We start from the raw sequence: 26,666 nt of genomic DNA on the forward strand, positions 1-26,666 counted from the left end.
ATTGATGGACTGAACACATCGACTCCAGGCTGAGGGACTGATTACCTCATACTCCTCCTCTCCTTACGCCTTCCTCTTTGTATTGGACTGATGAAGCCACTGTGTGGCGAAACGTTTCCTGAATAAAGATTCCCATATGCTGCATAAGTGTCTCAATCTTCATCATTGATATATATTATAAACAACAACGGGCCCAAGACTGATCCCTGTGGAACGCCACTTGTTACTGATCCCCACTCGGATTTAACCCCATTTATGGACACTCTTTGCTTCCTGTCTGTGAGCCATGATTCGATCCACGAGAGCACTCTTCCCCCAATGCCATGAGCTGCTACTTTCTTCAACAGTCTTTGGTGCGGAACTCTATCAAATGCCTTACTAAAATCTAAGTAAATAATATCAAATTCTTTATCGTGGTCAACAGCCTCAAAAGCTTTACTGAAGAAAGTTAATAAATTAGTTAGACAAGACCGGCCTCTTGTGAATCCATGTTGAGTATCATTAATCAAGCTATGCTTATCGAGATGGCTTCTTATAATCTCAGCTATAATTGACTCTAGTAATTTGCCTACAATTGAGGTCAGGCTTATTGGGCGGTAATTTGACGGTAACGACTTGTCCCCTGTTTTAAAAATAGGAATTACATTAGCCATCTTCCACATATCAGACACTGCACCTGTTTGAAGAGATAAATTAAAAATATTAGTTAATGGTTCACAGACTTCCATTTTGCATTCCTTTAGAACCCTTGAAAAAACCTCATCAGGACCCGGTGACTTATTTTGCTTCAGTCTGTCTATCTGCTTCACAACCATTTCACTAGTGACTGTGATGTTACATAATTTATCTTCTTCTGATCCACTATAAAAATTAATTACCGGAATATTATTAGTGTCTTCCTGTGTAAAAACCGAGAGAAAATAATTATTTAAAATCGAGCACATTTCTTTCTCTTTGTCAGTAAGATGCCCATAGTTATTTTTAAGGGGACCTATCTTATCTCTGACTTTTGTTCTATATACCTGGAAAAAACTTTTTGGGTTAGTTTTAGAATCCCTAGCAACTTTAATTTCATAGTCCCTTTTAGCTTTTCTTATCCCCTTTTTAATGTCCCTCTTAATGTCAATATACTGATTCATAAGATGACCCTCGCCTCTTTTGATACGCCTATAAATTCCTTTCTTATGCCCTAGTAGATATTTCAGCCTATTATTCATCCATTTTGGGTCATTTCTATTTGATCTAATTTCCTTATAAGGGATAAACGTTCTTTGAGCAGCATGTATTGTGTTCAGAAAACTGTCATATTGATAGCTCTCTTCGTTACCCCAGTCAACAGATGATAAGTGTTCTCTAAGCCCATCGTAATCTGCTAAGCGAAAATCTGGGACTGTTACTGAGTTATCCCTACTATCATACTTCCATTCAATTCTACATGTAATTGATTTGTGGTCGCTAGCACCCAGTTCCTCTGAGACTTCTAAATTATTAACAAGGGATTCATTGTTTGCCAGAACTAAGTCAAGCAGGTTATTACCCCTTGTAGGTTCTGTCACAAACTGCTTCAAAAAACAATCCTGAACTACTTCTAAGAAATCGTATGATTCTAAATTCCCAGTCAAGAAATTCCAATCAATATGACTAAAGTTAAAGTCTCCTAGAATTACTACATTATCGTGCCTTGTGGCCCTAACAATTTCCTCCCATAGTAGTCTCCCCTGGTCCCTATCTAAATTTGGGGGACGGTATATCACACCTAAAATTAATTTTTCATGCCCCTCTGAAAATTCTATCCAAACAGACTGTATGTGTTACTTCAGACTTAATACCCGTTTTTATGCAACAGTTCAAGCGATCTCGGACATACAATGCCACCCCACCCCCCTTCCCGATACTTCTATCTACTTGGAACAATTTAAAACTCTGAATGTGACATTCTGCAGGCATGTCCCGACTTTTTGAATTAAACCACGTCTCAGTAATGGCAAATACATCTATGTTACCTGCACTAGCAACTAGTCTCAACTCGTCCATCTTATTCCTAGCACTGCGACTATTTGTGTAATAAATATTTAATGACCCTCCTATCTCTTTACCCTTCCTGCTCCTTTCTGTTATTCCACTAAACCTATTACTGTCATTGTCAATTAGTGCCACTGGCTTTCCAATATCCTCCTCATTTTGCCTATTACTAGTTCTCCTAGTACTCATGTTACTACCCTGCGACTTCACAGTTTTCCCGCCAAAACCCATACCACTAACTATTCCTAGTTTAAAGACCTAACAGCTCCCTCCACTGCGTTGGCCAGTGCTCCCACCCCACACCTAGACAAGTGAACCCCATCCCTGGCATACATGTCATTTCTGCCATAGAAGAGGTCCCAGTTGTCAATGAATGTTACCGCATTTTCCTTACAGTATTTGTCCAGCCAGCAATTGACACCAATTGCTCTGGACAACCATTCATTTCCAACTCCTCTCCTTGGCAAAATGCCACATATGACAGGTTTCCCACCCTTCTTCCTAATTATCTCTATTGCTGACCTATACCTGCTAATCAGGTCCTCACTCCTACGTCTGCCAACATCGTTGCCTCCAGCACTGAGACAGATAATAGGATTGCTCCCATTACCTCTCATGATGTCATCCAGACGGCTAACAATGTCCTTCATCCCAGCCCCAGGAAAACATACTCTCTGCCTCCTACTCCTATCCTTCAAACAGAATGCCCTATCCATGTACCTAATCTGGCTATCCCCAACAACAACAATGTTTTTACCTTCCTTGGCGTCGTCCGTAGTGATGCTCCGAGTAGTCGACTCACATTCGCCAGGTAGCATTACACCACTTGTAGAATTCGTCATGACGTTCTCGATGGTCTTCGTTGGGGTTTCTAGGGATGTCTCACTCACGTCTGCCAATGCTTCCTTGGTGCTCGTTGTGGCATTCCCAGTAGAACACTCACATTCGTCAGGTAGCACCGAGAATGAGTTGGAAGTTTCCACGGCAGTCTTCTGGTTTCTCGTTGTTTCTGCCTCTCCAACCGTTTTCTTAATCTTCAGCTTGGTTCCATGTTGCCCGGCCACTGACCAAGCTCCCCTCTTAACCTGGGGACTCACAACAGGTGGATTACTACGAATCCTCTTGTTCTCCTCCGTTAATCGCCGTATCTCCAGTTTAGCAACTCTGAGTTCTTCTCTCAGCTGCTGATAAAGCTGCTCAAGAGAGGGCATCCTGGTTCAGATTCACAGAGAGCACACAAACAGGTCTTCACAGAGCTAAGTACACGTCACCACTGGCTAAGTACACCTCACCACTGACTAAGTACACGTCACCACGTCAGTCTTCTTGCCTTTGCTTCAGATTCTCCTCCACCACGATGCTGTGAACACTAACTCCAAGGCCGAGGGACTGATTACCTCATCTTTTGTATATAGTTCTACTGTCTTCCTATTATGTCCTAGAATCTGTATTGATAAAGCCACTGGATGGCGAAACGTCTACAATAAAGATATCCAGATGTTGCACATGTGTCTTAACTTTCATAACTTGAAGACATTTTGTAATAAAGTTGGTAGAATTACCGACAATATGTAAAGTAAAAGGACACAAGTGCAACTAATGTGACATTTATTGTGGCAACGTTTCGCTCTCCAGGAGCTTTATCAAGCTCCTGGAGAGCGAAACGTTGCCACAATAAATGTCACATTAGTTGCACTTGTGTCCTTTTACTTTACATAGTTCTACTAGTGACCTACGTCTCACCTCCTGGCGCTATATAAGGCTCCATCCTGTCACTTCATCTCCATATTGTTTCAGACTACGGAACAATGCTCTTCTCCAGACTGAGGGACTGACCACCTCAAAACTTTAAGGGTGATGGACTGATTACATCTGCTTCTATCAACTTTTCTGTACTCGACTGAAGAAGCCTACTGTGTAGGCGAAACGTTTCGAAATAAAGATACCTAACTGTTGAGGAAATGGTATGGTGATACCGACAAGATGTGGAAAAAGACACTTATGTACAGTTCAGGACATTTATTAAAGGAAACGTTTCGCCACGAGTGGCTTCTTCAGTCCTAATACAGAGAAAACTAAGAAAACACACACATATATAGTGGCGGGAGTCAGGTGAGGTGATGCGTGGGTAGAGGTGGTAGTAGTAGTAGTAGTAGTAGTAGTAGTAGTAGTAGTTAGTTCCATTACTACTACTACTACTACTACTACTACTACTACTACTACCACCTCTACCCACGCATCACCTCACCTGACTCCCGCCACTATATATATGTGTGTTTTTCTTAGTTTTCTCTGTATTAGGACTGAAGAAGCCACTCGTGGCGAAACGTTTCCTTTAATAAATGTCCTGAACTGTACATAAGTGTCTTTTTCCACATACCTAACTGTTGCATATGTGTCTTACCTAACAGAACTATGTACATAGTTCTACTGTCTTCAAGTTATGTCCTAGAATTTGTATTGATAAAGCCACTGGATGGCAAAACGTCTACAATAAAGATACCCAGATGTTGCACATGTGTCTTAATTTCATCTTGTCGGTATTACATACCATTCTTACACAAATGTTTTGTTAGTGGGATGAATTGTAAAGGACCTGCCTAGTATGGGCCAACAGGCCTGATGCAGTGCTCCTCCTTTCTTATGTTCTTATGTTCACAGTTTTGATCTGTGTACTCTGACCTGTTTATGTTTTAATGTGTGTGTGATTGTGTGAGTGAGGTGAAAGTGTTAAATGATGAAAGTATTTCCTTTTTGGGGATTTTCTTTCTCTTTGGGTCACCCTGCCTCGGTGGGAGACGGCATGCAAAGAGTACGTAACCTTTATTCAGTGCATGTACACACCCTCACTGAAATGCTGCCTCCCCAACCAGCGAACCGGGTACTAAGGGTCGGATGATGGGGCCCCATCGTCCGATCAGTACCTAGGTTCAGCCAATGAGAAGGTGGATCTGGGAATTGTGGAGGTGGCGTGGTCACCACTCACCTGTCCACCCTCGTCATTTCCATTCAAGAGCTGGTTGAGCACGGTTGTCCATTCTTTCTCCAGGTTGTGTCTTTGCCTTTGATTAGCCGTGGTGTACACATACATTTCCAAATGTATACAGTGTACATACTTGTAAATACTTACAATAGCACTTGGTGAAGGAAAATATAATTCAAAAGTCATTCAGCTGTGTTTGTTCTGCTCCTTGCTCCCCTTTACGCCCAGGATAACAGGCCTTATTGTTCCTGGGTTGTTATAAAAACACAAACAGATCACTTTGCACAGATAACACAAAAACGTCACAACACACAGATACACTTAGATTACAACACAGGCTATAACATACAGGTCACAACACACACAGGTCACAGCTCAGTCATAACCCTCATACAGGTAACGCACACATGGGTCACAACACATACAGGTAAAAGCACACAGGTCACAAGACACGCAAGTCACAGCACATTCACAACCCAAGCGCAAGTCACAACATACGCAGGTCACAGCTCAGTCACAACCCACACACACAGGTAACAGCACACAGATCACAAGACACGCAGGTCACAGCACAGTTACAACACACACACAGGTCACAACATACACAGGTCACAACACACACACAGGTCACAACACAGATCACAAAACACTGGTAAAGGTCAAAACTCGTCTAATTATAATATTTAACACACCTAACATAATTGTTCGTGTACAATACACACAGACCTAGCCGTCATTACCATCAGTATAATTGTTAATTACTATAATGGACATGATTGTATAATTATTGCAGCTTCCTATAGCATTTGTATTTTTATTCTCTTAAAATTGTGCTGGTGGATATATATATATATATATATATATATATATATATATATATATATATATATATATATATATATATATATATATATATATATACATATATATATATATGTCGTGCCGAATAGGCAGAACTTGCGATCTTGGCTTAAATAGCAACGCTCATCTTGCCATATAGGACAAGTGAAAATTTGTGTATGCAATAATTTCACCAAAATCATTCTGAACCTAACGAAAAAAATATATTTCACTGTGTTTGTTTAATATTAAATTAATGTAAACAAATCTAAAATATATTTAGTTGGGTTAGGCTAAAATAAATTGTTCTTGTTATAATAAGGTTAGGTAAGCTTTCTAAGTTCCTCTTGGTGCAAAATTATAAATTTTTACATCAACAATAATGAAAAAAATATATCTTTAAACGTATAAGAGAAAATTTTAGAAAGGACTTAATTTTAAATCAGTTCTTGCTAATTGACCAGTTTTACATATTCGGCACGACATATATATATATATATATATATATATATATATATATATATATATATATATATATATATATATATATATATATATGGTATAAACCTTGGTAATAAATACCGACAAGTTGGTTTAGAAAGACACGAAAGCAAACACTATAATATATTTATTAGAAAACGTTTCGGTCCTGGGATCTTGATCACTTCTAACATACAGAGGTAGAAAGACATTATATATATAGGCGGAGAGTGAGATGTGACGCACGTGACCTGAGGAATGTCATAAGAACATAAGAATGGAGGAACACTGTAGAAGGCCTACTGGCTCATGCGAGGCAGGTCTTTATCAAAACAACCTCTACCTATGATGAGGACGGGTAGACGATGAAATCATGTGACTCCTGTGTTGTTGGGTTGATGCTGCTTAAGTATCATGTATGCCAATGTTTTTGAAATTTTGTAGTTTCCAGTGTTGCGTTCTATAGTGTCGGTGACGGCGATTAGTGAGGCTTCTAGGCACCGTCGGCGTCTGAGATCTGGTTCGGTGAGAACGAGTTGTGCCTCGTTACAGTTCATCAAATGCCCCGTGGAGTCTCTGTGTAGGACACAGGCGTACCTTACATCGTCTCTGTTAGAGGCATTTCGATGCTCATTCAGGCGGACTGCAAGATTTCTGCCTGTCTCGCATACATATTTCTTGGGACAGAACCCACAGGGGATAGTGTAGATGCCTGCTGTAGAAGTTAGAGGTGTGGGGCTGCGTTTCGTAGTGAGGTCTTTGATAGATGATGTGTTTATGGTGGAAACGTTGATGTTACTTATAGCAAGTACCCGGCGAGTATTCGTGGCAACATCGCTACATGGGAGTACTATGAACTGTTTAGGGGGCTGTTCCATCGGCAGTTTGTTGAGGATAGTTTGTGCCTTGAGTCTGTAGTCTCGGATGAAGAAAGATGGGAACTGAAGACGTGTAAAGGCTTGTGTTATGTTAGTACATTCTTCTTCTAGAAAACAAGGGCTGGAGATGCTAAGAGCTCTCAAGAAGAAGCCAGTGAGGACTCCTCTCTTAGTGCGGGAGTCTTGGTGTGAGTAAAAGTGTATAAGGTCGTCCTTGTTGGTAGGTTTTCTATACACCTTGACGAGAAGTTTGTCACTGTCGGGAGATCTGCAGAGTAGAACGTCGAGGAAAGGAAGTTTGCCATCATTTTCGAGTTCAAGTGTAAACTTCATTGATGGTTCAACTGCATTGATCTTGTTGAGAAGGGCCTGGATATTGAGACGTCTCGGATAGAAAACCAATATATCATCAACGTATATTAGCCAGGTAACGGTGTTGGGAATGAGGGTGCTGAATTTCTCTGTCTCCAGGTTTTCCATGAAGAGGTTGGCAAGCACAGCACTGAGCGGGCTGCCCATTGCCATCCCAAAGCATTGTTTGTAACAGTTGTCCTGATACTTGAAGAAGTTGAAATTAACACAAAGTTCCACTAGATTGATGAAATCTAGAAGAGGTAAAGGGAGGTCATGGTTTTCAGTGAGCCTCTGTCTCAGAATGTTGATTGCAGCGTCAGTAGGAACGTTGGTAAAGAGGGCTGTGACATTGAAAGAAGCCATGCTTTTGTTTTTGACATTCAGGTTGGAAATTCGGGAGAGAAGGTCACCTGAGTGTTTGAGGTGGGCTTGACTGATGGTGCCCAGAAGCGCTGAAAGGTATTTGGCAAGGTGGCCGGCTAGTCTGTGTGGTGCACTCCCTATGCCCGAAGTGATAGGCCGTAGTGGGATGCCAGGTTTGTGTGTTTTAGGAAGGCCATACAGGCGTGCTGGTTTCGGTTGACCTGGTAAAAGTTTAAGTAGTTTTTTGCCTTGTTCTGATTTTCGTAAGATGCTACGAGCCTTTTGAAGGAAAGTCTGGGTACTTTGAAGAAGCACTGATTCCGATACAGGCTGGTATGTGTTGGCATCGTTGAGAAGATTAAGACTTTATTGTTGTAGTCGACAGTGTTGAGTAACACCACACCACCTCCTTTGTCAGCGGTTGTAATGACGATATCATCGTTGTTGGCCAAGTTCCTGAGTGCTTGGATGTATCTTCTGGGAATGACCGGTCTTGAAGGCTCAGTAGCTGCAGCAGTGATAATTCCTTGGACAAAGCCCTTTTGAAACTCGGAGTCTCCAAAAGGTTGGTTCTTGGTTACCATATCCACCATATTATGTTTTTTGTTGATGCCAGTAGTAAACTTGAGCCCTAGGCTGAGGGCTTCTGTCTCGGTGACGGTTAGTGTATACGAAGATAAGTTATTTATGATTTCTGGTCGTCCCATTTCGCTCCATTTGCTGTGGGAGCACAGGTCTTGTAGTTTTCGTGATAGCTTCAATTTCTGTTGGATGTTGGCAGTGGTAACTTGGCAGAGTATATATTCTGCCGTCCGTCTGTCAGGAGTACAGTGTTCCTCCATTCTTATGTTCTTATGACATTCCTCAGGTCACGTGCGTCACATCTCACTCTCCGCCTATATATATAATGTCTTTCTACCTCTGTATGTTAGAAGTGATCAAGGTCCCAGAACCGAAACGTTTTCTAATAAATATGTTATAGTGTTTGCTTTCGTGTCTTTCTAAACCATATATATATATATATATATATATATATATATATATATATATATATATATATATATATATATATATATATATATATATATATATAAGCTTACAGCTTTTCATCTCCTCCCCTGCATGCATCAGCCTTACTAGAGATATTAACAATGCAAGGAATTCGCAAGAGCAGGCGTACCTTGTTCAAAGGTTCGTAGGTTCGAATCTCCTTCAGGCAGAGATCAGTGTTTATATATATATATATATATATATATATATATATATATATATATATATATATATATATATATATATATATATATATATATATATATATTCAGACAGTTCAGAGTCAACGGTTATTGGATTATTCTTGCAACTTGTCAACAATCCTATTAAATGATATAATCATGGATTATTTGTGTTAATACATAGTAAGCTAATTTAAGATCTCTGTTTTTGGTATTTATTTTATAAAACAATAATGCATCTCGAAATTTAAATATTGCATTATCAAAGTAGAAAATATTTTGTCCGATACCAATATGGTGGTGTGTAATTTTTTTTTAAAGGACAGGTCGAGGCTCGAACTCGCGTTCAGGAGGTATTCACTGGCCCACATGAGAATTTTTTTTGCACCCGATTTACAGAAACACTGATCATATTTAGTGGATATAATGTGTGTTCACCTGTGGAGTTCGGTGGCCCTCACACAGACGTACCGCAGTCATTGCCATCTAGTGCTGGAAAAGTAATTTAAAATCTAGAACACAAAGGAGGAACAAAATAATATTGGTATATCTGTAAGCCTCGAAGTGGGTGCTAAAATGCATTTCGTTAATAGTTGAAACAGAAACTGGTACTTTTTTCATGTAATTTAAGTGAAGCAAATAAATTGAGAATTTGCATTAAGAGTAGCGATGTTAAAATAAACATTAATGTGGGGAAACTGATGCAACTTCATGAAATTAATAATAATGCTTATTATTACAACCATGATTTTTAAAGAGGTGGACCGATAAGCCAGCGGAAGTCTTCGGTCAGATGACCAAAAGCTCCAGCTGCGGATCATCGTATGACTAAGACGTGAGTCAGGAAACACTTGTCCTATTTCCTGACAAACCTTACCTAACCGAACATAACGGGATGTGTTGTCATATTAATCCCATTAACAACATTAAGAAATTAATGTATATGAACCCAAATGAGATAATAAATACCCAATGAGAGTCTTTATATATATATATATATATATATATATATATATATATATATATATATATATATATATATATATATATATATATATATTTTTTTTTTTTTGCCAATAGGAATATTTTATTACATAATATGGTACAGAAGATTTAAGAGATACATTGTTGATATAAAGGTGGCATATACGGTACATGTTGTTACGTGTGTATCACCGATTATAAGGCGAAAATCTCATCCAGCTCCTCAGAGCTGGGGCGTGTGCCCAAAATACAGCAGGCATTACCCCTCTGAACAGCCGCACTGAGCCGCTGGAACAGAAAACTAGCTGCCCTGGGATCCCTAGTTACCCTGATGAGTCTTTTTCCCAGCTCCTTAAGGAATTTAGATGCACTCTTTCCCCATGAGCCAAGGGTCTCTGAGCCTATGGGAACAAACATATAATGATGGGCAAGTTCTCCATATTTTCTAGACTTTTGGGACTCCCTGAAGCTGGCAGCTGCCCCTCCTTCCTCCCTGGTGTATTGGAGATAGGTATCAGCCAAGGTAGATGCACATGTATAGTCCCACACCACCTGCTTCCCATCTGTCCAGGCTTGAAGGGTGATACCATCTGGACGCTTCTGGCTGCCATCAGATCTGCATAGTTGGGGTGGCTCCCTTACTGCTGGGCATCCAGCTGTTGTGAGGCTCCTCTTGATAATGTTATTAACCTCCTCATGTCTTGCAATCTTTCCCTCGGATTTACGGCACACAAGACCATGGTACCCGAATCGGTCTGCTGCTTCACTGCCACAAATACACCTGTGTTCGGCGAGAATAGGGGCGGCAAGTCGAAGGGCAACACCGATGCGGATGGTCTGTGGGTCGAGACGTGTGCCAAGGCTGGAGTTGGGAACAGCCAACAGAAAATCCCCAGCATGAGGGGCTCTCACTGCCAGGAGGCGGGCTCTATCCTTCCCTGACACACTCTGAAGCATTGTTGAGGCAATATTTTCCACTATTGGACCATCCCAGTGCGATTGTTTGTAGTTGTTGGGGGGAGTAGGTCTGGCTCCAGAGCCCGTTAGATTATCCCAGATCATTGCTCCGTCAATGAATTTTTGGTCCTGGACTCCTACCTTGTCCCTAAGATGTTCAGGGAGAATCGCTGCTACAAGCTCTCTGGATGCAATACACGAGGACAGAAAAGCAGGTAACGCAATCTGTGATGACTTGCGGACACCAATGCCTCCTAGTCTGACTGGAAGTGTAGCTTGGTTCCACTGCCCGTCTTCTAGAGTAAGGTTAAGTACTTTCGTAAAAATCTGCCTCAGAATACTGTCATATTCGTGCAGTATAGGGTTATCATATGAAGGTGCACATCTTAGGAAATATGTCAACCTGGGCAGACTCAAGCACTTTGTGAGAAGGTACAAGGCATCGTGGGTGTCCAGATTGCCTATTCGTTGTTCCATTCTCCTTAACTCTTCCAATTTCTTCCTGAGAATTGTGTCAATGGCATTGCTTCCCAGAGGTGCTCCTAGCAAGACACTATTTGTGGGGGCAATGACTGCTGCTCCTGGTAGTTTTGCTCTCACTGCATTTATCACTTGTTGACTGACTGAGATGATTTCACATTTGGATGGATTCAGGATGAGACCCATTTCCTGTCCCCGTGTCATTACCTGTGTAAGGTCATGTAGGAGGGACTCTTTTGTACCTGCTAGTGTGCCATCATCTAGGAACCAGATGTTTAGCTCGCTGGTCAGTCTGACTGTGATTTCCCTAACTGCTATACAGAAGAGAAATGGTGCAAGAGGATCTCCTTGTTGGACACCCTCCGATGATGTAATTTCATGCTCTCCAAAGAGAAGCATTGATTCCTTGCTATACCCGGCTGAAACAAAAGGGAAGAGACCAGGGAAATGTTCTTGTACTGCTGCTAATACCACGTCTCTTTTCAGGAGATTGAACGCATTCTTGAAATCTAATTTTACCACTGCATTGTCCTCAGGCAGGTTGTTGATATACGCCCTTGTTGCATGAACCGCTGCTTCACTTCCTTGAGAGACCCCAAAGCCAAGCTGGTTTGGTTGAAGCATCATGGCTGCCTGTGCACGAATACTTCGGACAGCAGCTTTGGATACGAGGCGGCGTAAGGTGTTGCCTACTGCAATTGGCCGAATTCCTCCATCCTTCTTTTTAAGTGCACAAAGTGTTGCACCAAAAAAGAAAGGCCTAATTTCATCAGGGATCAGACCAGCCAAGGAATTGTTGACGAACCTTGTGATCTCTGAAAGCAGTGTCTCTGCAATTTCCCCAATAACTGGATTAACCATTTCCTTTAAATGCTGTGGCCTTATTCCAGTGTAACCCCCAGCAGAGCCAGATGGGAACGACATTATTGCTTTGTAAATGTCTGAGTCTTCCACTATCAATGGTTCCATAGTGGGGACAGAGGTGTTGGAACTGTTGGTGCCTCTGGTTTCCCTGGCAGGGTGCTTTCCTCTAAGTGCTTCAGCCGTGTCAGCATCCCTGGGAGCAACTGTATCTTCACTGGTAATAATTCTTATTGCCCCCACTGTGTTGCCCTCTTCAATTTTCTTGCTCACCTGGACTCTGACTTTTTCACTGTCAGTAGAGTGAGTGGGGGTTCTGCCTCTCCCTTTTTTGTGTTGACGGGGAAGGCGAATGAGGTTATCAAATCTAGGAAAATCTCTTAAGGATTTAATTATCATTGAGGCTAGCCTCTTTCCCCTTCTTTCCGGCACAGCTAAGCAGACATTGCCAAAAAGTAGCAAGTTGTGCCATGCCTTGATGGTTGGTGGAGCATTTAAGATAGTGGAACCATCGTTTACTTTTTTCAGGAGGTCTGTAAGTTTCCCAGCTGCGTGTGGACGGGCTGCTTTGGGAATATGTGTGAGTGTCCTGGTACCTGTTGCTTTAATTGCTTCCAAGAGATTGTCTGATGAGATGAAATCTGTTGGTGAGGGTTCAGGTGCCTGAGGTGGCTCTGGATCATCACTTTCCACAGGAGGACATCCTGAACCAGGGCAACTACCGTGTTTGCGGAGGAAACCATTCGAGTTGAGACAACGAAGCTGTAAGCATGACCGACACTTGCCTCTCCTAGTATTGCCAACCGTGCCATTTCCCTGGCTGCTTGCTTCCTCCTGGTTGGCATCCATCTGCTAGACTATATATATATATATATATATATATATATATATATATATATATATATATATATATATATGGTTATATAAAACAGTATTGTTCCAGTGAGCCTCATTACGTCTGTTCCAAACTTTACATAATAGTATCAATAATTCTATCAGTAATTCTTGTCCATAAATTGACGGGTAGTCTTCGTGGTGACCTTGACGTGTAGTCTACACGGTGATCTTGATAGGTAGTTTCCCTGGTGATCTTCACTGGTAGTGTCCTCGGTGAACTTGACAGGGAGTCTCCATAGTGATCTTGGGTAGTTTCCATGGTGATCTTGATGGGTCGCTTTCAGGGTGACCTTGACGGGTAGTTACCATGGTGACCTTGACGGGTTGTGTATACTTGGAGGGCGTTCCGGGGTCAACGCCCCCGTCGCCCTGTTCATGATCAGGGCTCGCTGTTGATCAAGGCCTGATCATCCAGGTTGGTCGCACGTAAACCGACGTACGAATCACAGCCCGGTTGGTCAGGTACTGACCAGCCAGGGGTCTATTAGTAATCCTCCTTATATATGCTGGGAGGCAGTTAAACAGTCTTGGGCCCCTGACACTTATTGTGTTGTCTCTTAGTGCACCAATGGCGCCCCTGCTTTTCATTGGGGTGATGTTGCATCGCCTGGCTGGTCTTTTGTTTTCCTTGGCAGTAATTTTCGTGTGCAGATTTGGGACTTGTTCCTCTAGAATTTTCCAAGTGTATATTATCATGTATCTTTCTCGCCTGCGTTCCAGGGAGTACAAATCAAAGGACTTCAACCGTTATCAGTAATTTAGGTGCTTTTTCGTACTTATACTTGCCGTGAAAGTTCTCTGCAATTTCGTCTGCCAAGAAAGGGACCATTAGTGTACAGCAGTATTCCAGCCTAGAGAGAACAAGCTATTTAGAAGAGAATCACCATGAACTTGCATCTCTGGTTATGAATATTCTCATTATCTATTCTATTATTTTCCTATGAGATTTGGTAGATACATTGTTGTGACCCTTGAAAGTGATATTCTCTGATATTATCACTCCCAGGTTCTTCACATTACTTTTTCGCTCTGCTGTGTCATTGGAATTTGTTTTATTCTCCTACCTAGTTTTTATTTCCTCAAGTTTTCCGTAGTGGACTAATTGAAATTTGTCTTTTCTGAACTTCAGGTTGTTTTCTGTGGCCCATTAAAGATTCGGTTGATGTCCGTTTCGAGATTTGCAGTGTCTTCGAAGGATGACACTGCCATGCAAATTTGGGTATTATCAGCAAAGGAGGACACGGTGCTGTGGCTTACATTTCCTTCTATGTCAAATATGAGGATGAGGAAAAGGATGGGAGCGAGTACTGTACCTTGTGGAACAGAGCTTTTCACTGTAGCCGCCTCAGACTTCACTCTGTTTACTATTACTCTCTGTGTTCTGTTTGTTAGGAAGTTATAGATCCATCTATCCACTTTCCTGTTAATCCTTTATCACACATATGCTATTACACCATGATCGCACATACCGAAGGCTTTCGCAAAATATACATTTTATCTTCGAAAGCATGCAAGACCATGTCACAGTGATGCACTAGTTGTGAAAGAAGGAACAACTTACTCTAAACTCATGCTGCCCTGGGTTGTGCAACTGATGGGTATCTGAGTGGTTGGCGATCTTGGTTTGTAGAACCATCATTTCCATCATTACCATTTCCATCTTCTGCACTCTCTTCCCTTTCATCATCGTTTTCATAATTCATTATCATCAACATTTCCACAATCTTCAGCTTCATTTTCTTCTTTCTTATCATCAATTTTATCACCTTCATTATCATCACCATCATCGCCATCACAATCATCACTATCATCATCACCACAACCATCATCATCCCCACCTTCATCAACATCACAATCACCATCAGTATCATCTTCATCACCATTATCATCACCACCACCACCATCACAGACATCACCTTCACCATCATCACCACCACCATCATCACTATCATCACCTTCACCATCATCCTCACCTTCATCACCTTCACTATCACCACCATCATCACAATCACCATCACTTTCACCATCAGCACCATCACCACCATCATCATCTTCGCATCTTCACATCACCACTTACACCACCACCATCACCACCACCATCATCAACTTCACATCATCACCATCACCATCATCATCATCGCCATCACCACCATCATCATCTCAATCACCATCACCACCACCACGATCATCACCTTCACATCATCACCACCATAATCACCTTCACCATCATCATCATCCTCCTCCTCACCTGCATCATCACCTTCACCATCATGACCATCATCATCACCACCTTCACCTTCACATATAATTCACCTGGGCACAAACTTTCCTGGGTTAATAACCTTTCGGAATAAATTTTAATTCCTTGCAATTACTAGTAATTTTTTGTATGTGTTGAGCTATAAATTCATGAAAAAAATATTTTTGGTTGCAAATTGCATGTAGTCAAAAGCCTATAATTAAAAAAAAGGCGAGTTAATATATTTTTAAAAAACTTTTTTTTATCGTAATTTCTTCAGAATAAAAATAATCAAATTATAACAAACGCTTAAAACATATTGAAAAATACGTTTACAATTAACGACAGAAATTAATGTTTGGAAATAGCCAGTCATGTCTGGTTAAAAGTCGTCTATGTCTGGTTAAAAGTCGTCTATGTCTGGTTAAAAGTCGTCTATGTCTGGTTAAAAGTCGTCCATGTCTGGTTAAAAGTCGTCCATGTCTGGTTAAAAGTCATCCATGTCTGGTTAAAAGTCGTCCATGTCTGGTTAAAAGTCGTCCTTGTCTGGTTAAAAGTCGTCCCAGTCTGGTTAAAAGTCGTCCATGTCTGATACAAGTCTTCAGTGTCTTGTGAAAGCCATCTACGTCGTAAAAGCCGTCTTTTAAATTAAACAGCCATCGATGCATATTGAAAGCCATCTATTTTTATTTAATGCCAACTATGTATACTAAAAACCGTCTCCATATATTAAAAACCATCTACGCATATGAAAAGCCATCTGTGCATATTTATGCCATTTTCCATAGAGAAAACGATCTACGCAAACTAAAACCCTTCCATGTATTATAAAAGCCATTTATGCTCACAAAAAAAAGCTGTCCGTGTCTCAAAAGCCGTGTATGTAAATAAAAAAATCTGTTTAGTTAAAGCAACCAATGTCTAATATAAGCAGTCCATGTTTGGCAAAAGTCATCTGTTCATCATTTTACTCAATATAAATTCGCTGACTTGCAGCTTTATAATCGTTGCATGATGTACTGACTTGCATCATTCAACCTTCAGGGTGATGCTGACCCTGCACACTCCAGGATAATGCTGACCTTGCAACCTCCAGGATGATGCTAACCCTGCACACTCCAGGATGATGCTGACCCTGCAACTTTCAGGGTGATGCTTACCCCGCAACCTCCAGGATGATGCTGATCCTGCACACTCCAGGGTGATGCTGTCCCTGCAGCCTCCCAGGTGAGTTTAACCCTGCAACTTCCAGGGTGAACTTTGCTCTCAGGCACCCACACCATCGTATGTCCTCGGATCACGGTAAAACACCTAGCTCTGCTGGGTGTGTGTTTGCAGGATTGGGTAGTCCCATGGGTTAGAGCATAATGAATTTTCGTTCACCTTCAGGCGGGCTAAAACGACACGGGTTCGAGTCCTCGGCTAGTCGCAGTGTCATTGATTAAATACCACTCATTTGTGGTTACAATAATTTATACTTAGCTCTGGGTCACCCACACCATCGTATGTCCTTGGATCACGGTGAATCAGTTAACTCTGCTGGGTGCGTGATCCCGTGAATTAGAGCGTTGTGAATTTACTCTCACCATGAGGAGAGCTAAAACGACATGGGTTCGGGTCCTCGGCGAGTCGCAGTGTTGTTACTGATATATATATATATATATATATATATATATATATATATATATATATATATATATATATATATATATATATATATATATATATATATATAGTTTCTGATGGTTCGATAAATCCCTGTATAGTTATTGTGACTTTTTTCATATACACAGTCATAATTTGAGAAGAAGTGAAGAAGTATACAAAGTTACAATACAGCGTACTGGTCGAAGATATCGGCACGGTAAACTCTAAATATCTCCATATGACTTCTTTTTGAGATACTGACAAAACTTGAAGTTCTTTAAGTATCCCAGAAGAAGCACCTTTGAGTGGTTGCCTGATTTTTCATCTTTCAACTTTCGATTTTATTTCCCTCATAAGTCGAGATTGCCTCATTCAATCGCCTTCAAATTTTGAACACTTGTGTATTGTAACGAGGACCAAGTTCTTGTAACAATTGTCATGCTCACGTACTTTATGACCGAAGTTGTTGAAGCCATTCCCCTGTCTTCCTGAAATGGCTTGGATAACTTGCAAAATCCTCAGTGGTGGAGCTTCAAACGTGCAGTAACTCTGCCAAAATACATCTAGTTAGTAATGTTGTAAGTCACGATGTGTCTGTGAAAACATCAGGCACGCGACCACGCACCAGAGGATTCGGGAGAAATATCCACGAAGGAAACATCCACTAGCAGCACAAGCTTCGTTATGACAAAGTTTTGCCCAGTGTAGAGCGAAACGTCGTCCTAATGAAATGTTCTCCAGCCGAGTCTTCTTCATTACTGTCGACAGTACGCTGCTGAATTAAAAAAAATCTCGAAAAACCCAAAACTGCCACCTCCTCAAATCACGAAGCATGTTTTTACGACATCGATTTAAAGTGAACCTACAACAGTGCTCACAAGTGAACCTACAACAGTGCTCACAAGTGAACCTACAACAGTGCTCACAAGTGAACCTACAACAGTGCTCACAAGTGAACCTACAACAGTGCTCACAAGTGAACCTACAACAGTGCTCGTAGGGTACTACTGCCCCTGCTAATGGAGGTAAGCACATTCTTGTGGTTGGTGACTCTCAGGTAAGATATATTGACCGTGCTTTTTGTAATAGGAATAAGAAGATGAGAGATAGAGTGTGCTTCCCTGGAGCTGGTGTTGGGGACATTGTCAACAGGCTGGATAATATCATGTCAGGTAATGAGAACAAGCCCATTATCTGTCTCAGTGCTGGTGGAAATGATATTGGGAAGGGAAGGAGAGAAGAGCTGCTAGATAAGTACAGGTCAGCTATAGATTTCATTAAGTCTAAGGGAGGGATCCCAATCATATGTAGCATCTTGCCTAGAAGGGGAGTAGGAAATGAATGGTTGTCTAGGGCAATTGGTGTAAATTGCTGGCTAGACAGATACTGCAAGGAACTTGCAATCCCATTCATTGACAACTGGAACAACTTTTATGGCAAACATGATATGTATGCAAAGGATGGGGTACATCTCTCTGGGGCAGGGGTGGTAGCACTTGCAGACTCGATTGAGAAGGCCATTGGTGAAATGCCTATGATTTTAAACTGATGGAAGATAGAGGTATGGGTGTGTGTGGGAAACAAGCGGGTTGCAACACTAGGGTTGGAAACAGTAAATGTATAAAAGGCATTCAGCATGAAGTTATAAATAGAGACAATAGATCAGGTCAGCAAACAAAGGGGGACAGCAGAGGGCAGCAAGGGACTAGCTCCCTTAAGGTTTACTATACTAATAGCAGGAGTGTAAGAAATAAGATAGATGAGCTAAGATTAATTGCAAGTGCAGGAAACATATATTATTGCTATAACAGAGACCTGGCTCAATCTGAAAGATAGAGAGATGCCCTCTGAATGTCACATACAAGGCTATAAATTATTCCACACTGACAGGGTCAACAGGAAAGGTGGTGGAGTAGCGATGTATGTCAGAGACAATTTAAATTGTTGTGTTAGACAAGATATTAAATTAGAAGCGTCAGCCACTGAATCTGTTTGGTTACAGCTTCTCGAGGGCCGAGAAAAACTAATTTTGGGTGTGATTTACAGGGCCCCAAATCTTGATAGGGAGTGCAGTAAACTTCTATGGGACGAAATTCGTAAGGCATCTACATACGAAAATGTTGTGCTAATGGGAGATTTCAACTATAGACAGATTGACTGGAGCAATTTGACAGGAAATTTAGAGTCAGGTGACTTTCTTGATACGATCCAGGATTGTTTTTAAAACAGTTTGTGACAGAGCCAATTAGGGGAAATAACCTCCTTGACTTGGTTCTTGCCAGTAGGGAAACACTAATTAATAATCTTGAGGTTAATGATGAGCTTGGGGAAAGTGATCACAAATCACTCAGTTTTAATATATCATGGAATTCCCCTAATAATGGCAATCAAGTGTCCGTCCCTGATTTTCGCTTGGCTGATTTCATAGGACTGAAAAATTACTTAGGTGGGCTGAACTGGAATGACCTGACTAAGGGTCAGGTAGGTGGTGATGGTTGCCGATATGATGCTTTCCAGGTCATAGTTCTAGCTGGTCAGTCAAATTATGTTCCAAATAGGGAAATCAGATCAAACAAAAATGATCCTAAATGGATGAACATCTGATTGGTCAAAAGAGAGGCATATATAGGCAAATCAAAAGAGGAGAGGGGCAATTAAGAAATCGATATATTCAGTTAAAGAGAGAAATAAAAAAGGGAATTAGAAAAGCAAAAAGAGATTATGAGGTTAAAGTTGCAAGAGAATCGAAGACTAACCCAAAAGGATTCTTTCAGGTATACAGAAGTAAGATCAGGGACAAGATAGGCCCACTCAAAAGTTCCTCGGGTCAGCTCACTGACAGTGATAAGGAAATTTGTAGAATTTTTAACACATACTTCCTCTCAGTTTTTACACAGGAGGATACCAGCGATATTCCAGTAATGATAAATTATGTAGAACAGGACGATAATAAACTGTGCACGATTAGGGTCACAAGTGACATGGTCCTTAGGCAAATTGATAAATTAAAACGTAACAAATCCCCAGGCCCTGATGAACTGTATGCAAGGGTTCTAAAGGAATGTAAAGAGGAGCTTAGCACACCTTTGGCTAATCTTTTCAACATATCACTACAAACTGGCATGGTGCCAGATAAGTGGAAAATGGCAAATGTGATACCTATTTTCAAAACAGGTGACAGGTCCTTAGCTTCGAACTATAGACCAATAAGCCTAACCTCCATAGTGGGAAAATTTATGGAATCAATAATTGCCGAGGCAGTTCGTAGCCACCTTGAAAAGCATAAATTAATCAACGAATCTCAGCATGGTTTTACAAAGGGGCGTTCCTGCCTTACGAATTTATTAACTTTTTTCACTAAGGTATTTGAGGAGGTAGATCATGGTAATGAATATGATATTGTGTATATGGACTTCAGTAAGGCTTTTGACAGGGTCCCACATCAGAGACTACTGAGGAAAATTAAGGCCCATGGAATAGGAGGAGAAATTTTTTCCTGGATAGAGGCATGGTTGACAAATAGGCAGCAGAGAGTTTGCATAAATGGGGAGAAATCAGAGTGGGGAAGCGTCACGAGCGGTGTTCCACAGGGGTCAGTGTTGGGCCCCCTGCTGTTCACAATCTACATAAACGACATAGATGAGGGCATAAAGAGCGACATCGGCAAGTTGCCGATGACACCAAAATAGGCCGTCGAATTCATTCTGACGAGGACATTCGAGCACTCCAGGAAGATTTGAATAGACTGATGCAGTGGTCGGAGAAGTGGCAGATGCAGTTTAATATAGACAAATGCAAAGTTCTAAATGTTGGACAGGACAATAACCATGCCACATATAAACTAAATAATGTAGATCTTAATATTACGGATTGCAAAAAAGATTTAGGAGTTCTGGTTAGCAGTAATCTGAAACCAAGACAACAGTGCATAAGTGTTCGCAATAAAGCTAATAGAATCCTTGGCTTCATATCAAGAAGCATAAATAATAGGAGTCCTCAGGTTGTTCTTCAACTCTATACATCCTTGGTTAGGCCTCATTTAGATTATGCTGCACAGTTTTGGTCACCGTATTACAGAATGGATATAAATTCTCTGGAAAATGTACAAAGGAGGATGACAAAGTTGATCCCATGTATCAGAAACCTTCCCTATGAGGATAGACTAAGGGCCCTGAATCTGCACTCTCTAGAAAGACATAGAATTAGGGGTGATATGATTGAGGTGTATAAATGGAAGACAGGAATAAATAAAGGGGATGTAAATAGTGTGCTGAAAATATCTAGCCTAGACAGGACTCGCAGCAATGGTTTTAAGTTGGAAAAATTCAGATTCAGGAAGGATATAGGAAAGTACTGGTTTGGTAATAGAGTTGTGGATGAGTGGAACAAACTCCCAAGTACAGTTATAGAGGCCAGAACGTTGTGTAGCTTTAAAAATAGGTTGGATAAATACATGAGTGGATGTGGGTGGGTGTGAGTTGGACCTGATAGCTTGAGCTACCAGGTCGGTTGCCGTGTTCCTCCCTTAAGTCAATGTGACCTGACCTGACTAGGTTGGGTGCATTGGCTTAAGCCGGTAGGAGACTTGGACCTGCCTCGCATGGGCCAGTAGGCCTTCTGCAGTGTTCCTTCGTTCTTATGTTCTTATGTTCTTAAGTGAGCCTACAACAGTGCTCACAGGTGAACCTACAACAGTGCTCACAAGTGAACCTACAACAGTGCTCACAGGTGGAGATAAAGCGCATGACCTGGCCTGCAGGGAACATGTGTAGCTTCATGAAGGTTTTTTGTCGCTATGATGACTAATAGATTTTTAACATTATGATTATTATTATTATTGTTTTTATTATTATTATTATTATTATTATTATTATTATTATTATTGTTGTTGTTGTTTTTATTATTAGTATTATTATTATTGTTCTTGCTGTTGTTTTTATTATTATTATTGTTATTATTATTTTATTTATTATTATTATTATTATTATTATTAGTAGTAGTAGTAGTAGTAACAGTAGTAGTAGTAGTAACAGTAGTAGCTTATTATTATTATTATTATTAAAGCCATGGGAAACCGCTAAACCCGGAAGATAATTCAATATATGGGAAAGAGGTGGTAATCAGGTTTGATCCTTGTATTAGACACTTGAGTAATACTTGAGTATATATATTGTGGGAACGTTTCGCTAACTAGTGGTGTTCACAGTCCAGTACAGGGAAGGTAAAATGACACAGATCTAAATAATGCACCATTTTATTTTAGCAACGTTTCGCTCTCAAGGAGCTTTGACAAGTCGTTCCGGTCCTGGAGAGCGAAACGTTGCCACAATAAAATGTCACATTAGTTGCATCTGTGTCCTCTTACCTAACATTTTTCAATGTAATTTTACCATGAATACAAATCCAGAGAAGACAGAGAAGAAACCTACACAGTAGGCTTCTTCTCTGAAAAAACCTACTGTTCAGAATAGGCTTCTGTGAAGTAGTCTACTCTGAAGTAGCTTCTTGACTGAAGAAGCCTACTCAGTAGGCTTCCTCAGTAAAATACAGAGGCAGTGGCTGTAGTACTAAATTTTTCTGATGATATAGCTCCCATTCCTTGTATTCAGAGCCCTTCACCACCTCAAGGATCCCCTCTTAAAAAAGGCACGTTACATAGAGAAGACCTCTGCTAGTTCACCTTATTTTACTGGCTATATTGCCATTCAAAAATTTAAACCGGTTTCCGAAGTGAGTTTTGTTATAAATACAGAATTTTTTTGTTTACATTAAGAGAAATGACATTAAATATATATATATATATATATATATATATATATATATATATATATATATATACATATATATATATATATATATATATATATGCAGAGATTGGTGGATGAATTTGGTAGGGTGTGCAAAAGAAGAAAATTAAAGGTGAATACAGGAAAGAGTAAGGTTATGAGGATAACAAAAAGATTAGGTGATGAAAGATTGAATATCAGATTGGAGGGAGAGAGTATGGAGGAGGTGAATGTATTCAGATATTTGGGAGTGGACGTGTCAGCGGATGGGTCTATGAAAGATGAGGTGAATCATAGAATTGATGAGGGGAAAAGAGTGAGTGATGCACTTAGGAGTCTGTGGAGACAAAGAACTTTGTCCTTGGAGGCAAAGAGGGGAATGTATGAGAGTATAGTTTTACCAGCGCTCTTATATGGGTGTGAAGCATGGGTGATGAATGTTGCAGCGAGGAGAAGGCTGGAGGCAGTGGAGATGTCATGTCTGAGGGCAATGTGTGGTGTGAATATAATGCAGAGAATTCGTAGTTTGGAAGTTAGAAGGAGGTGCGGGATTACCAAAACTGTTGTCCAGAGGGCTGAGGAAGGGTTGTTGAGGTGGTTCGGACATGTAGAGAGAATGGAGCGAAACAGAATGACTTCAAGAGTGTATCAGTCTGTAGTGGAAGGAAGGCGGGGTAGGGGTCGGCCTAGGAAAGGTTGGAGGGAGGGGGTAAAGGAGGTTTTGTGTGCGAGGGGCTTGGACTTCCAGCAGGCATGCGTGAGCGTGTTTGATAGTGAATGGAGACAAATGGTTTTTAATACTTGACGTGCTGTTGGAGTGTGATCAAAGTAACATTTATGAAGGGGTTCAGGGAAACCGGCAGGCCGGACTTGAGTCCTGGAGATGGGAAGTACAGTGCCTGCACTCTGAAGGAGGGGTGTTAATGTTGCAGTTTAAAAACTGTAGTGTAAAGCACCCTTCTGGCAAGACAGTGATGGAGTGAATGATGGTGAAAGTTTTTCTTTTTCGGGCCACCCTGCCTTGGTGGGAATCGGCCAGTATGATTATATATATATATATATATATATATATATATATATATATATATATATATATATATATATATATATATATATATAATATATATATATATATATATATAAAGAAAGACTGGTCATATAGTAAGAAACTGGTCGGGAGGGGAAAGGAGGAAGAGATAAGGAAAATGGATTGAAAAGGGAGAAGGGGGAAAGTGAGGGGGAAACAAGGAGAAGGGACAGAGAGGAAGAGAGAAAGAAGAGTTGGAAGAGGAAGGAAAGACATACAAGAAGAGAGAGGGAGAGAGAGAGAGAGAGAGAGAGAGAGAGAGAGAGAGAGAGAGAGAGAGCAGTAAGAGGTAAGAGAGGCAATAGGAGGAAAGAGGGAGGGAAAGAAAGTGAAGGAGTGAGTGAGAGACAATTCCATTTGAAGACTTCTCGTAAAAACTTTTGAAGACACACTATGATAAGAGATTACTGAGGATGGCAATGACTTACGGTTACCAAGGCTGGCCAGACCTTGAAGTTACAAAAGCTGGCGAGGCCATGAAGTTACCAAAGGTGGCGAGGCCTTGAGGTTACCAAAGCTGGCGAGACCTTGAAATTACCAAGGCTGGCGAGGCCTTGAAATTACCAAGGCTGGCGAGGCTTTGAGGTTACCAAGGTTGGAGAGGGAAGAGTGACATGAGGTGTCACCTTAAATTTATATGCGTAGCCCCATGGGTTTAATTGCTCAAGGGCGAGAGAGAAAGAGAGAGAGAGAGAGAGATAGAGAGAGAAGAGCAGAGCTAAGATAGGAGAGGGAGAAGCAAGAGACAGAGGAGAAACTGCGAGAATCTCACCGAATGCTGCTGGCCGCTTGTATAATTTTTGTGCAAGGTAAAAATTCTCGTTCGGGAAGACAAATGACCAACTTTTATCTAGAGAACAAAAATATAGGAAAGTAAAAATATATATAAACGTGCTTTTCTGCAAAGGTAATTTGGAAGTTTTATGCCGATCGTGAGTCTCAAAAGGCAGGAACCCAGAGAAAAAATGTAAACGTCTTTGTCATACCGAAGTGTCCGCATCTGAACCCCGTTGAGCAGTTGTTTATATTCCACTCCAACCAACGTGAATTTTTTTTATTGGAAAAATAGGACACAGGTATATGTTTGTGAGGTTTGTTTGCTGCTACCTGTCTATTAAGAGTTTGTTGCTATTAGCTGTCTGCTGGGAGCTTGTTATTAGCTGTATACTGAGAGTTTGTTGCTATTAGCTGTCTGCTGGGAGATTGTTGGTATTAGCTGTTTCTTGGGAGTTTGTTGCTATTAGTTGTCTCCTGGGAGCTTGTTATTAGCTGTATACTGAGAGTTTGTTACTATTAGCTGTCTCTTGGGAGGTTGTTGGTGCTAGCTGTCTCCTGGGAGGTTGTTGCCACTAGTTGTCTCCTAGGAGCTTGTTATTAACTGTCTACTGGGAGCTCGTTGCTATTAGCTGTGTACTGGGAGTTTGTTGCTACTAGCTGTCTCCTGGGAGTATGTGGCTACTCGAAGTTAGTTGCTACTAGCTGTTTCCTGGGATGTTGCTGCTACCAGCTGTCACCTGTTGCTACCAGCTGTCTCTTGTTATCCTGTTATTATGCTATCTATAGTTTCTCCTATGAGGTTGCTGCAGCTGCTGCCGCCGCCGCCACCGCCGCTACCGCCACCACCAGTATTTCCTTGTATCTAACCCATCTGCTACCCGTGCATGTTGATGTCAGTGCAGCCGTAAAAAAATATCCTTCACCCTTCCCGCAAAGCATCAGCATTCAACTGCCCAGAAGAAAAGATAAAACATTTACCATTTAATAATAAATAATAAAATTTTCAACACGCAATTATTTTACAACAGTAGGTAAATATGTACAACGTGGAAACCTGGTACGCGCTGACTATTTCATTACGCCAGAAATAACAGATAGCAATGTTTAACAGTGTATATTCTAGCGGGGTATATTTTTTATTAACACATCGGCAGTTTCTCACCGAGGGAGGGTGACCCGAAAAAGAAGAAGAAACACTTTCATTATCATTCACTCCATCACTGCCTTGTCACAGGGTCTCCAGTGAACCGGAATATTATGTTTGGTAAACAAAGACTGATGCAACTGTGTCATGTAAATAATGACTCGAACATGCAGAGAAAACCTTTATTTGAAGACCATTTACGTCTAAGTAGACTTTTTTTTGAGTCATGAAGGCTTGAGAATGTTCGATTATTATTATCATGGGGAACTCTAAGCCCGTAGGGATTATACAGAGTCTGTGAGGGGGGAGGGGGGGATAAAAGGCATTCAGTCTCAGTTCAGGGAACTGGAACACAGATCCAATTCCATAGGTCAAGAGCCCCTCACCAGCATCAAGGAACCTCCATCGAGGGGTAAGAACGCTCCAGAGAAACGTTGTTCTTATGAAAGTTTTGTCTGCATACTGGTTCAATTTTTTTTCCCTTTCTCTGAAATATTATGAAGGATTGAGGGCACCTTTATGAAGGATTGAGGGCACCTTTATGAAGGATTGAGGGCACCTTTATGAAGGATTGAGGGCACCTTTATGAAGGATTCAGGGCACCTTTATGAAGGATTGAGGGCACCTTTATGAAGGATTGAGGGCACCTTTATGA

The sequence above is a fragment of the Cherax quadricarinatus genome, chromosome 56 (genome assembly GCF_038502225.1).
Source record: "Cherax quadricarinatus isolate ZL_2023a chromosome 56, ASM3850222v1, whole genome shotgun sequence".
In the NCBI taxonomy this organism is placed as follows: domain Eukaryota; kingdom Metazoa; phylum Arthropoda; class Malacostraca; order Decapoda; family Parastacidae; genus Cherax; species Cherax quadricarinatus.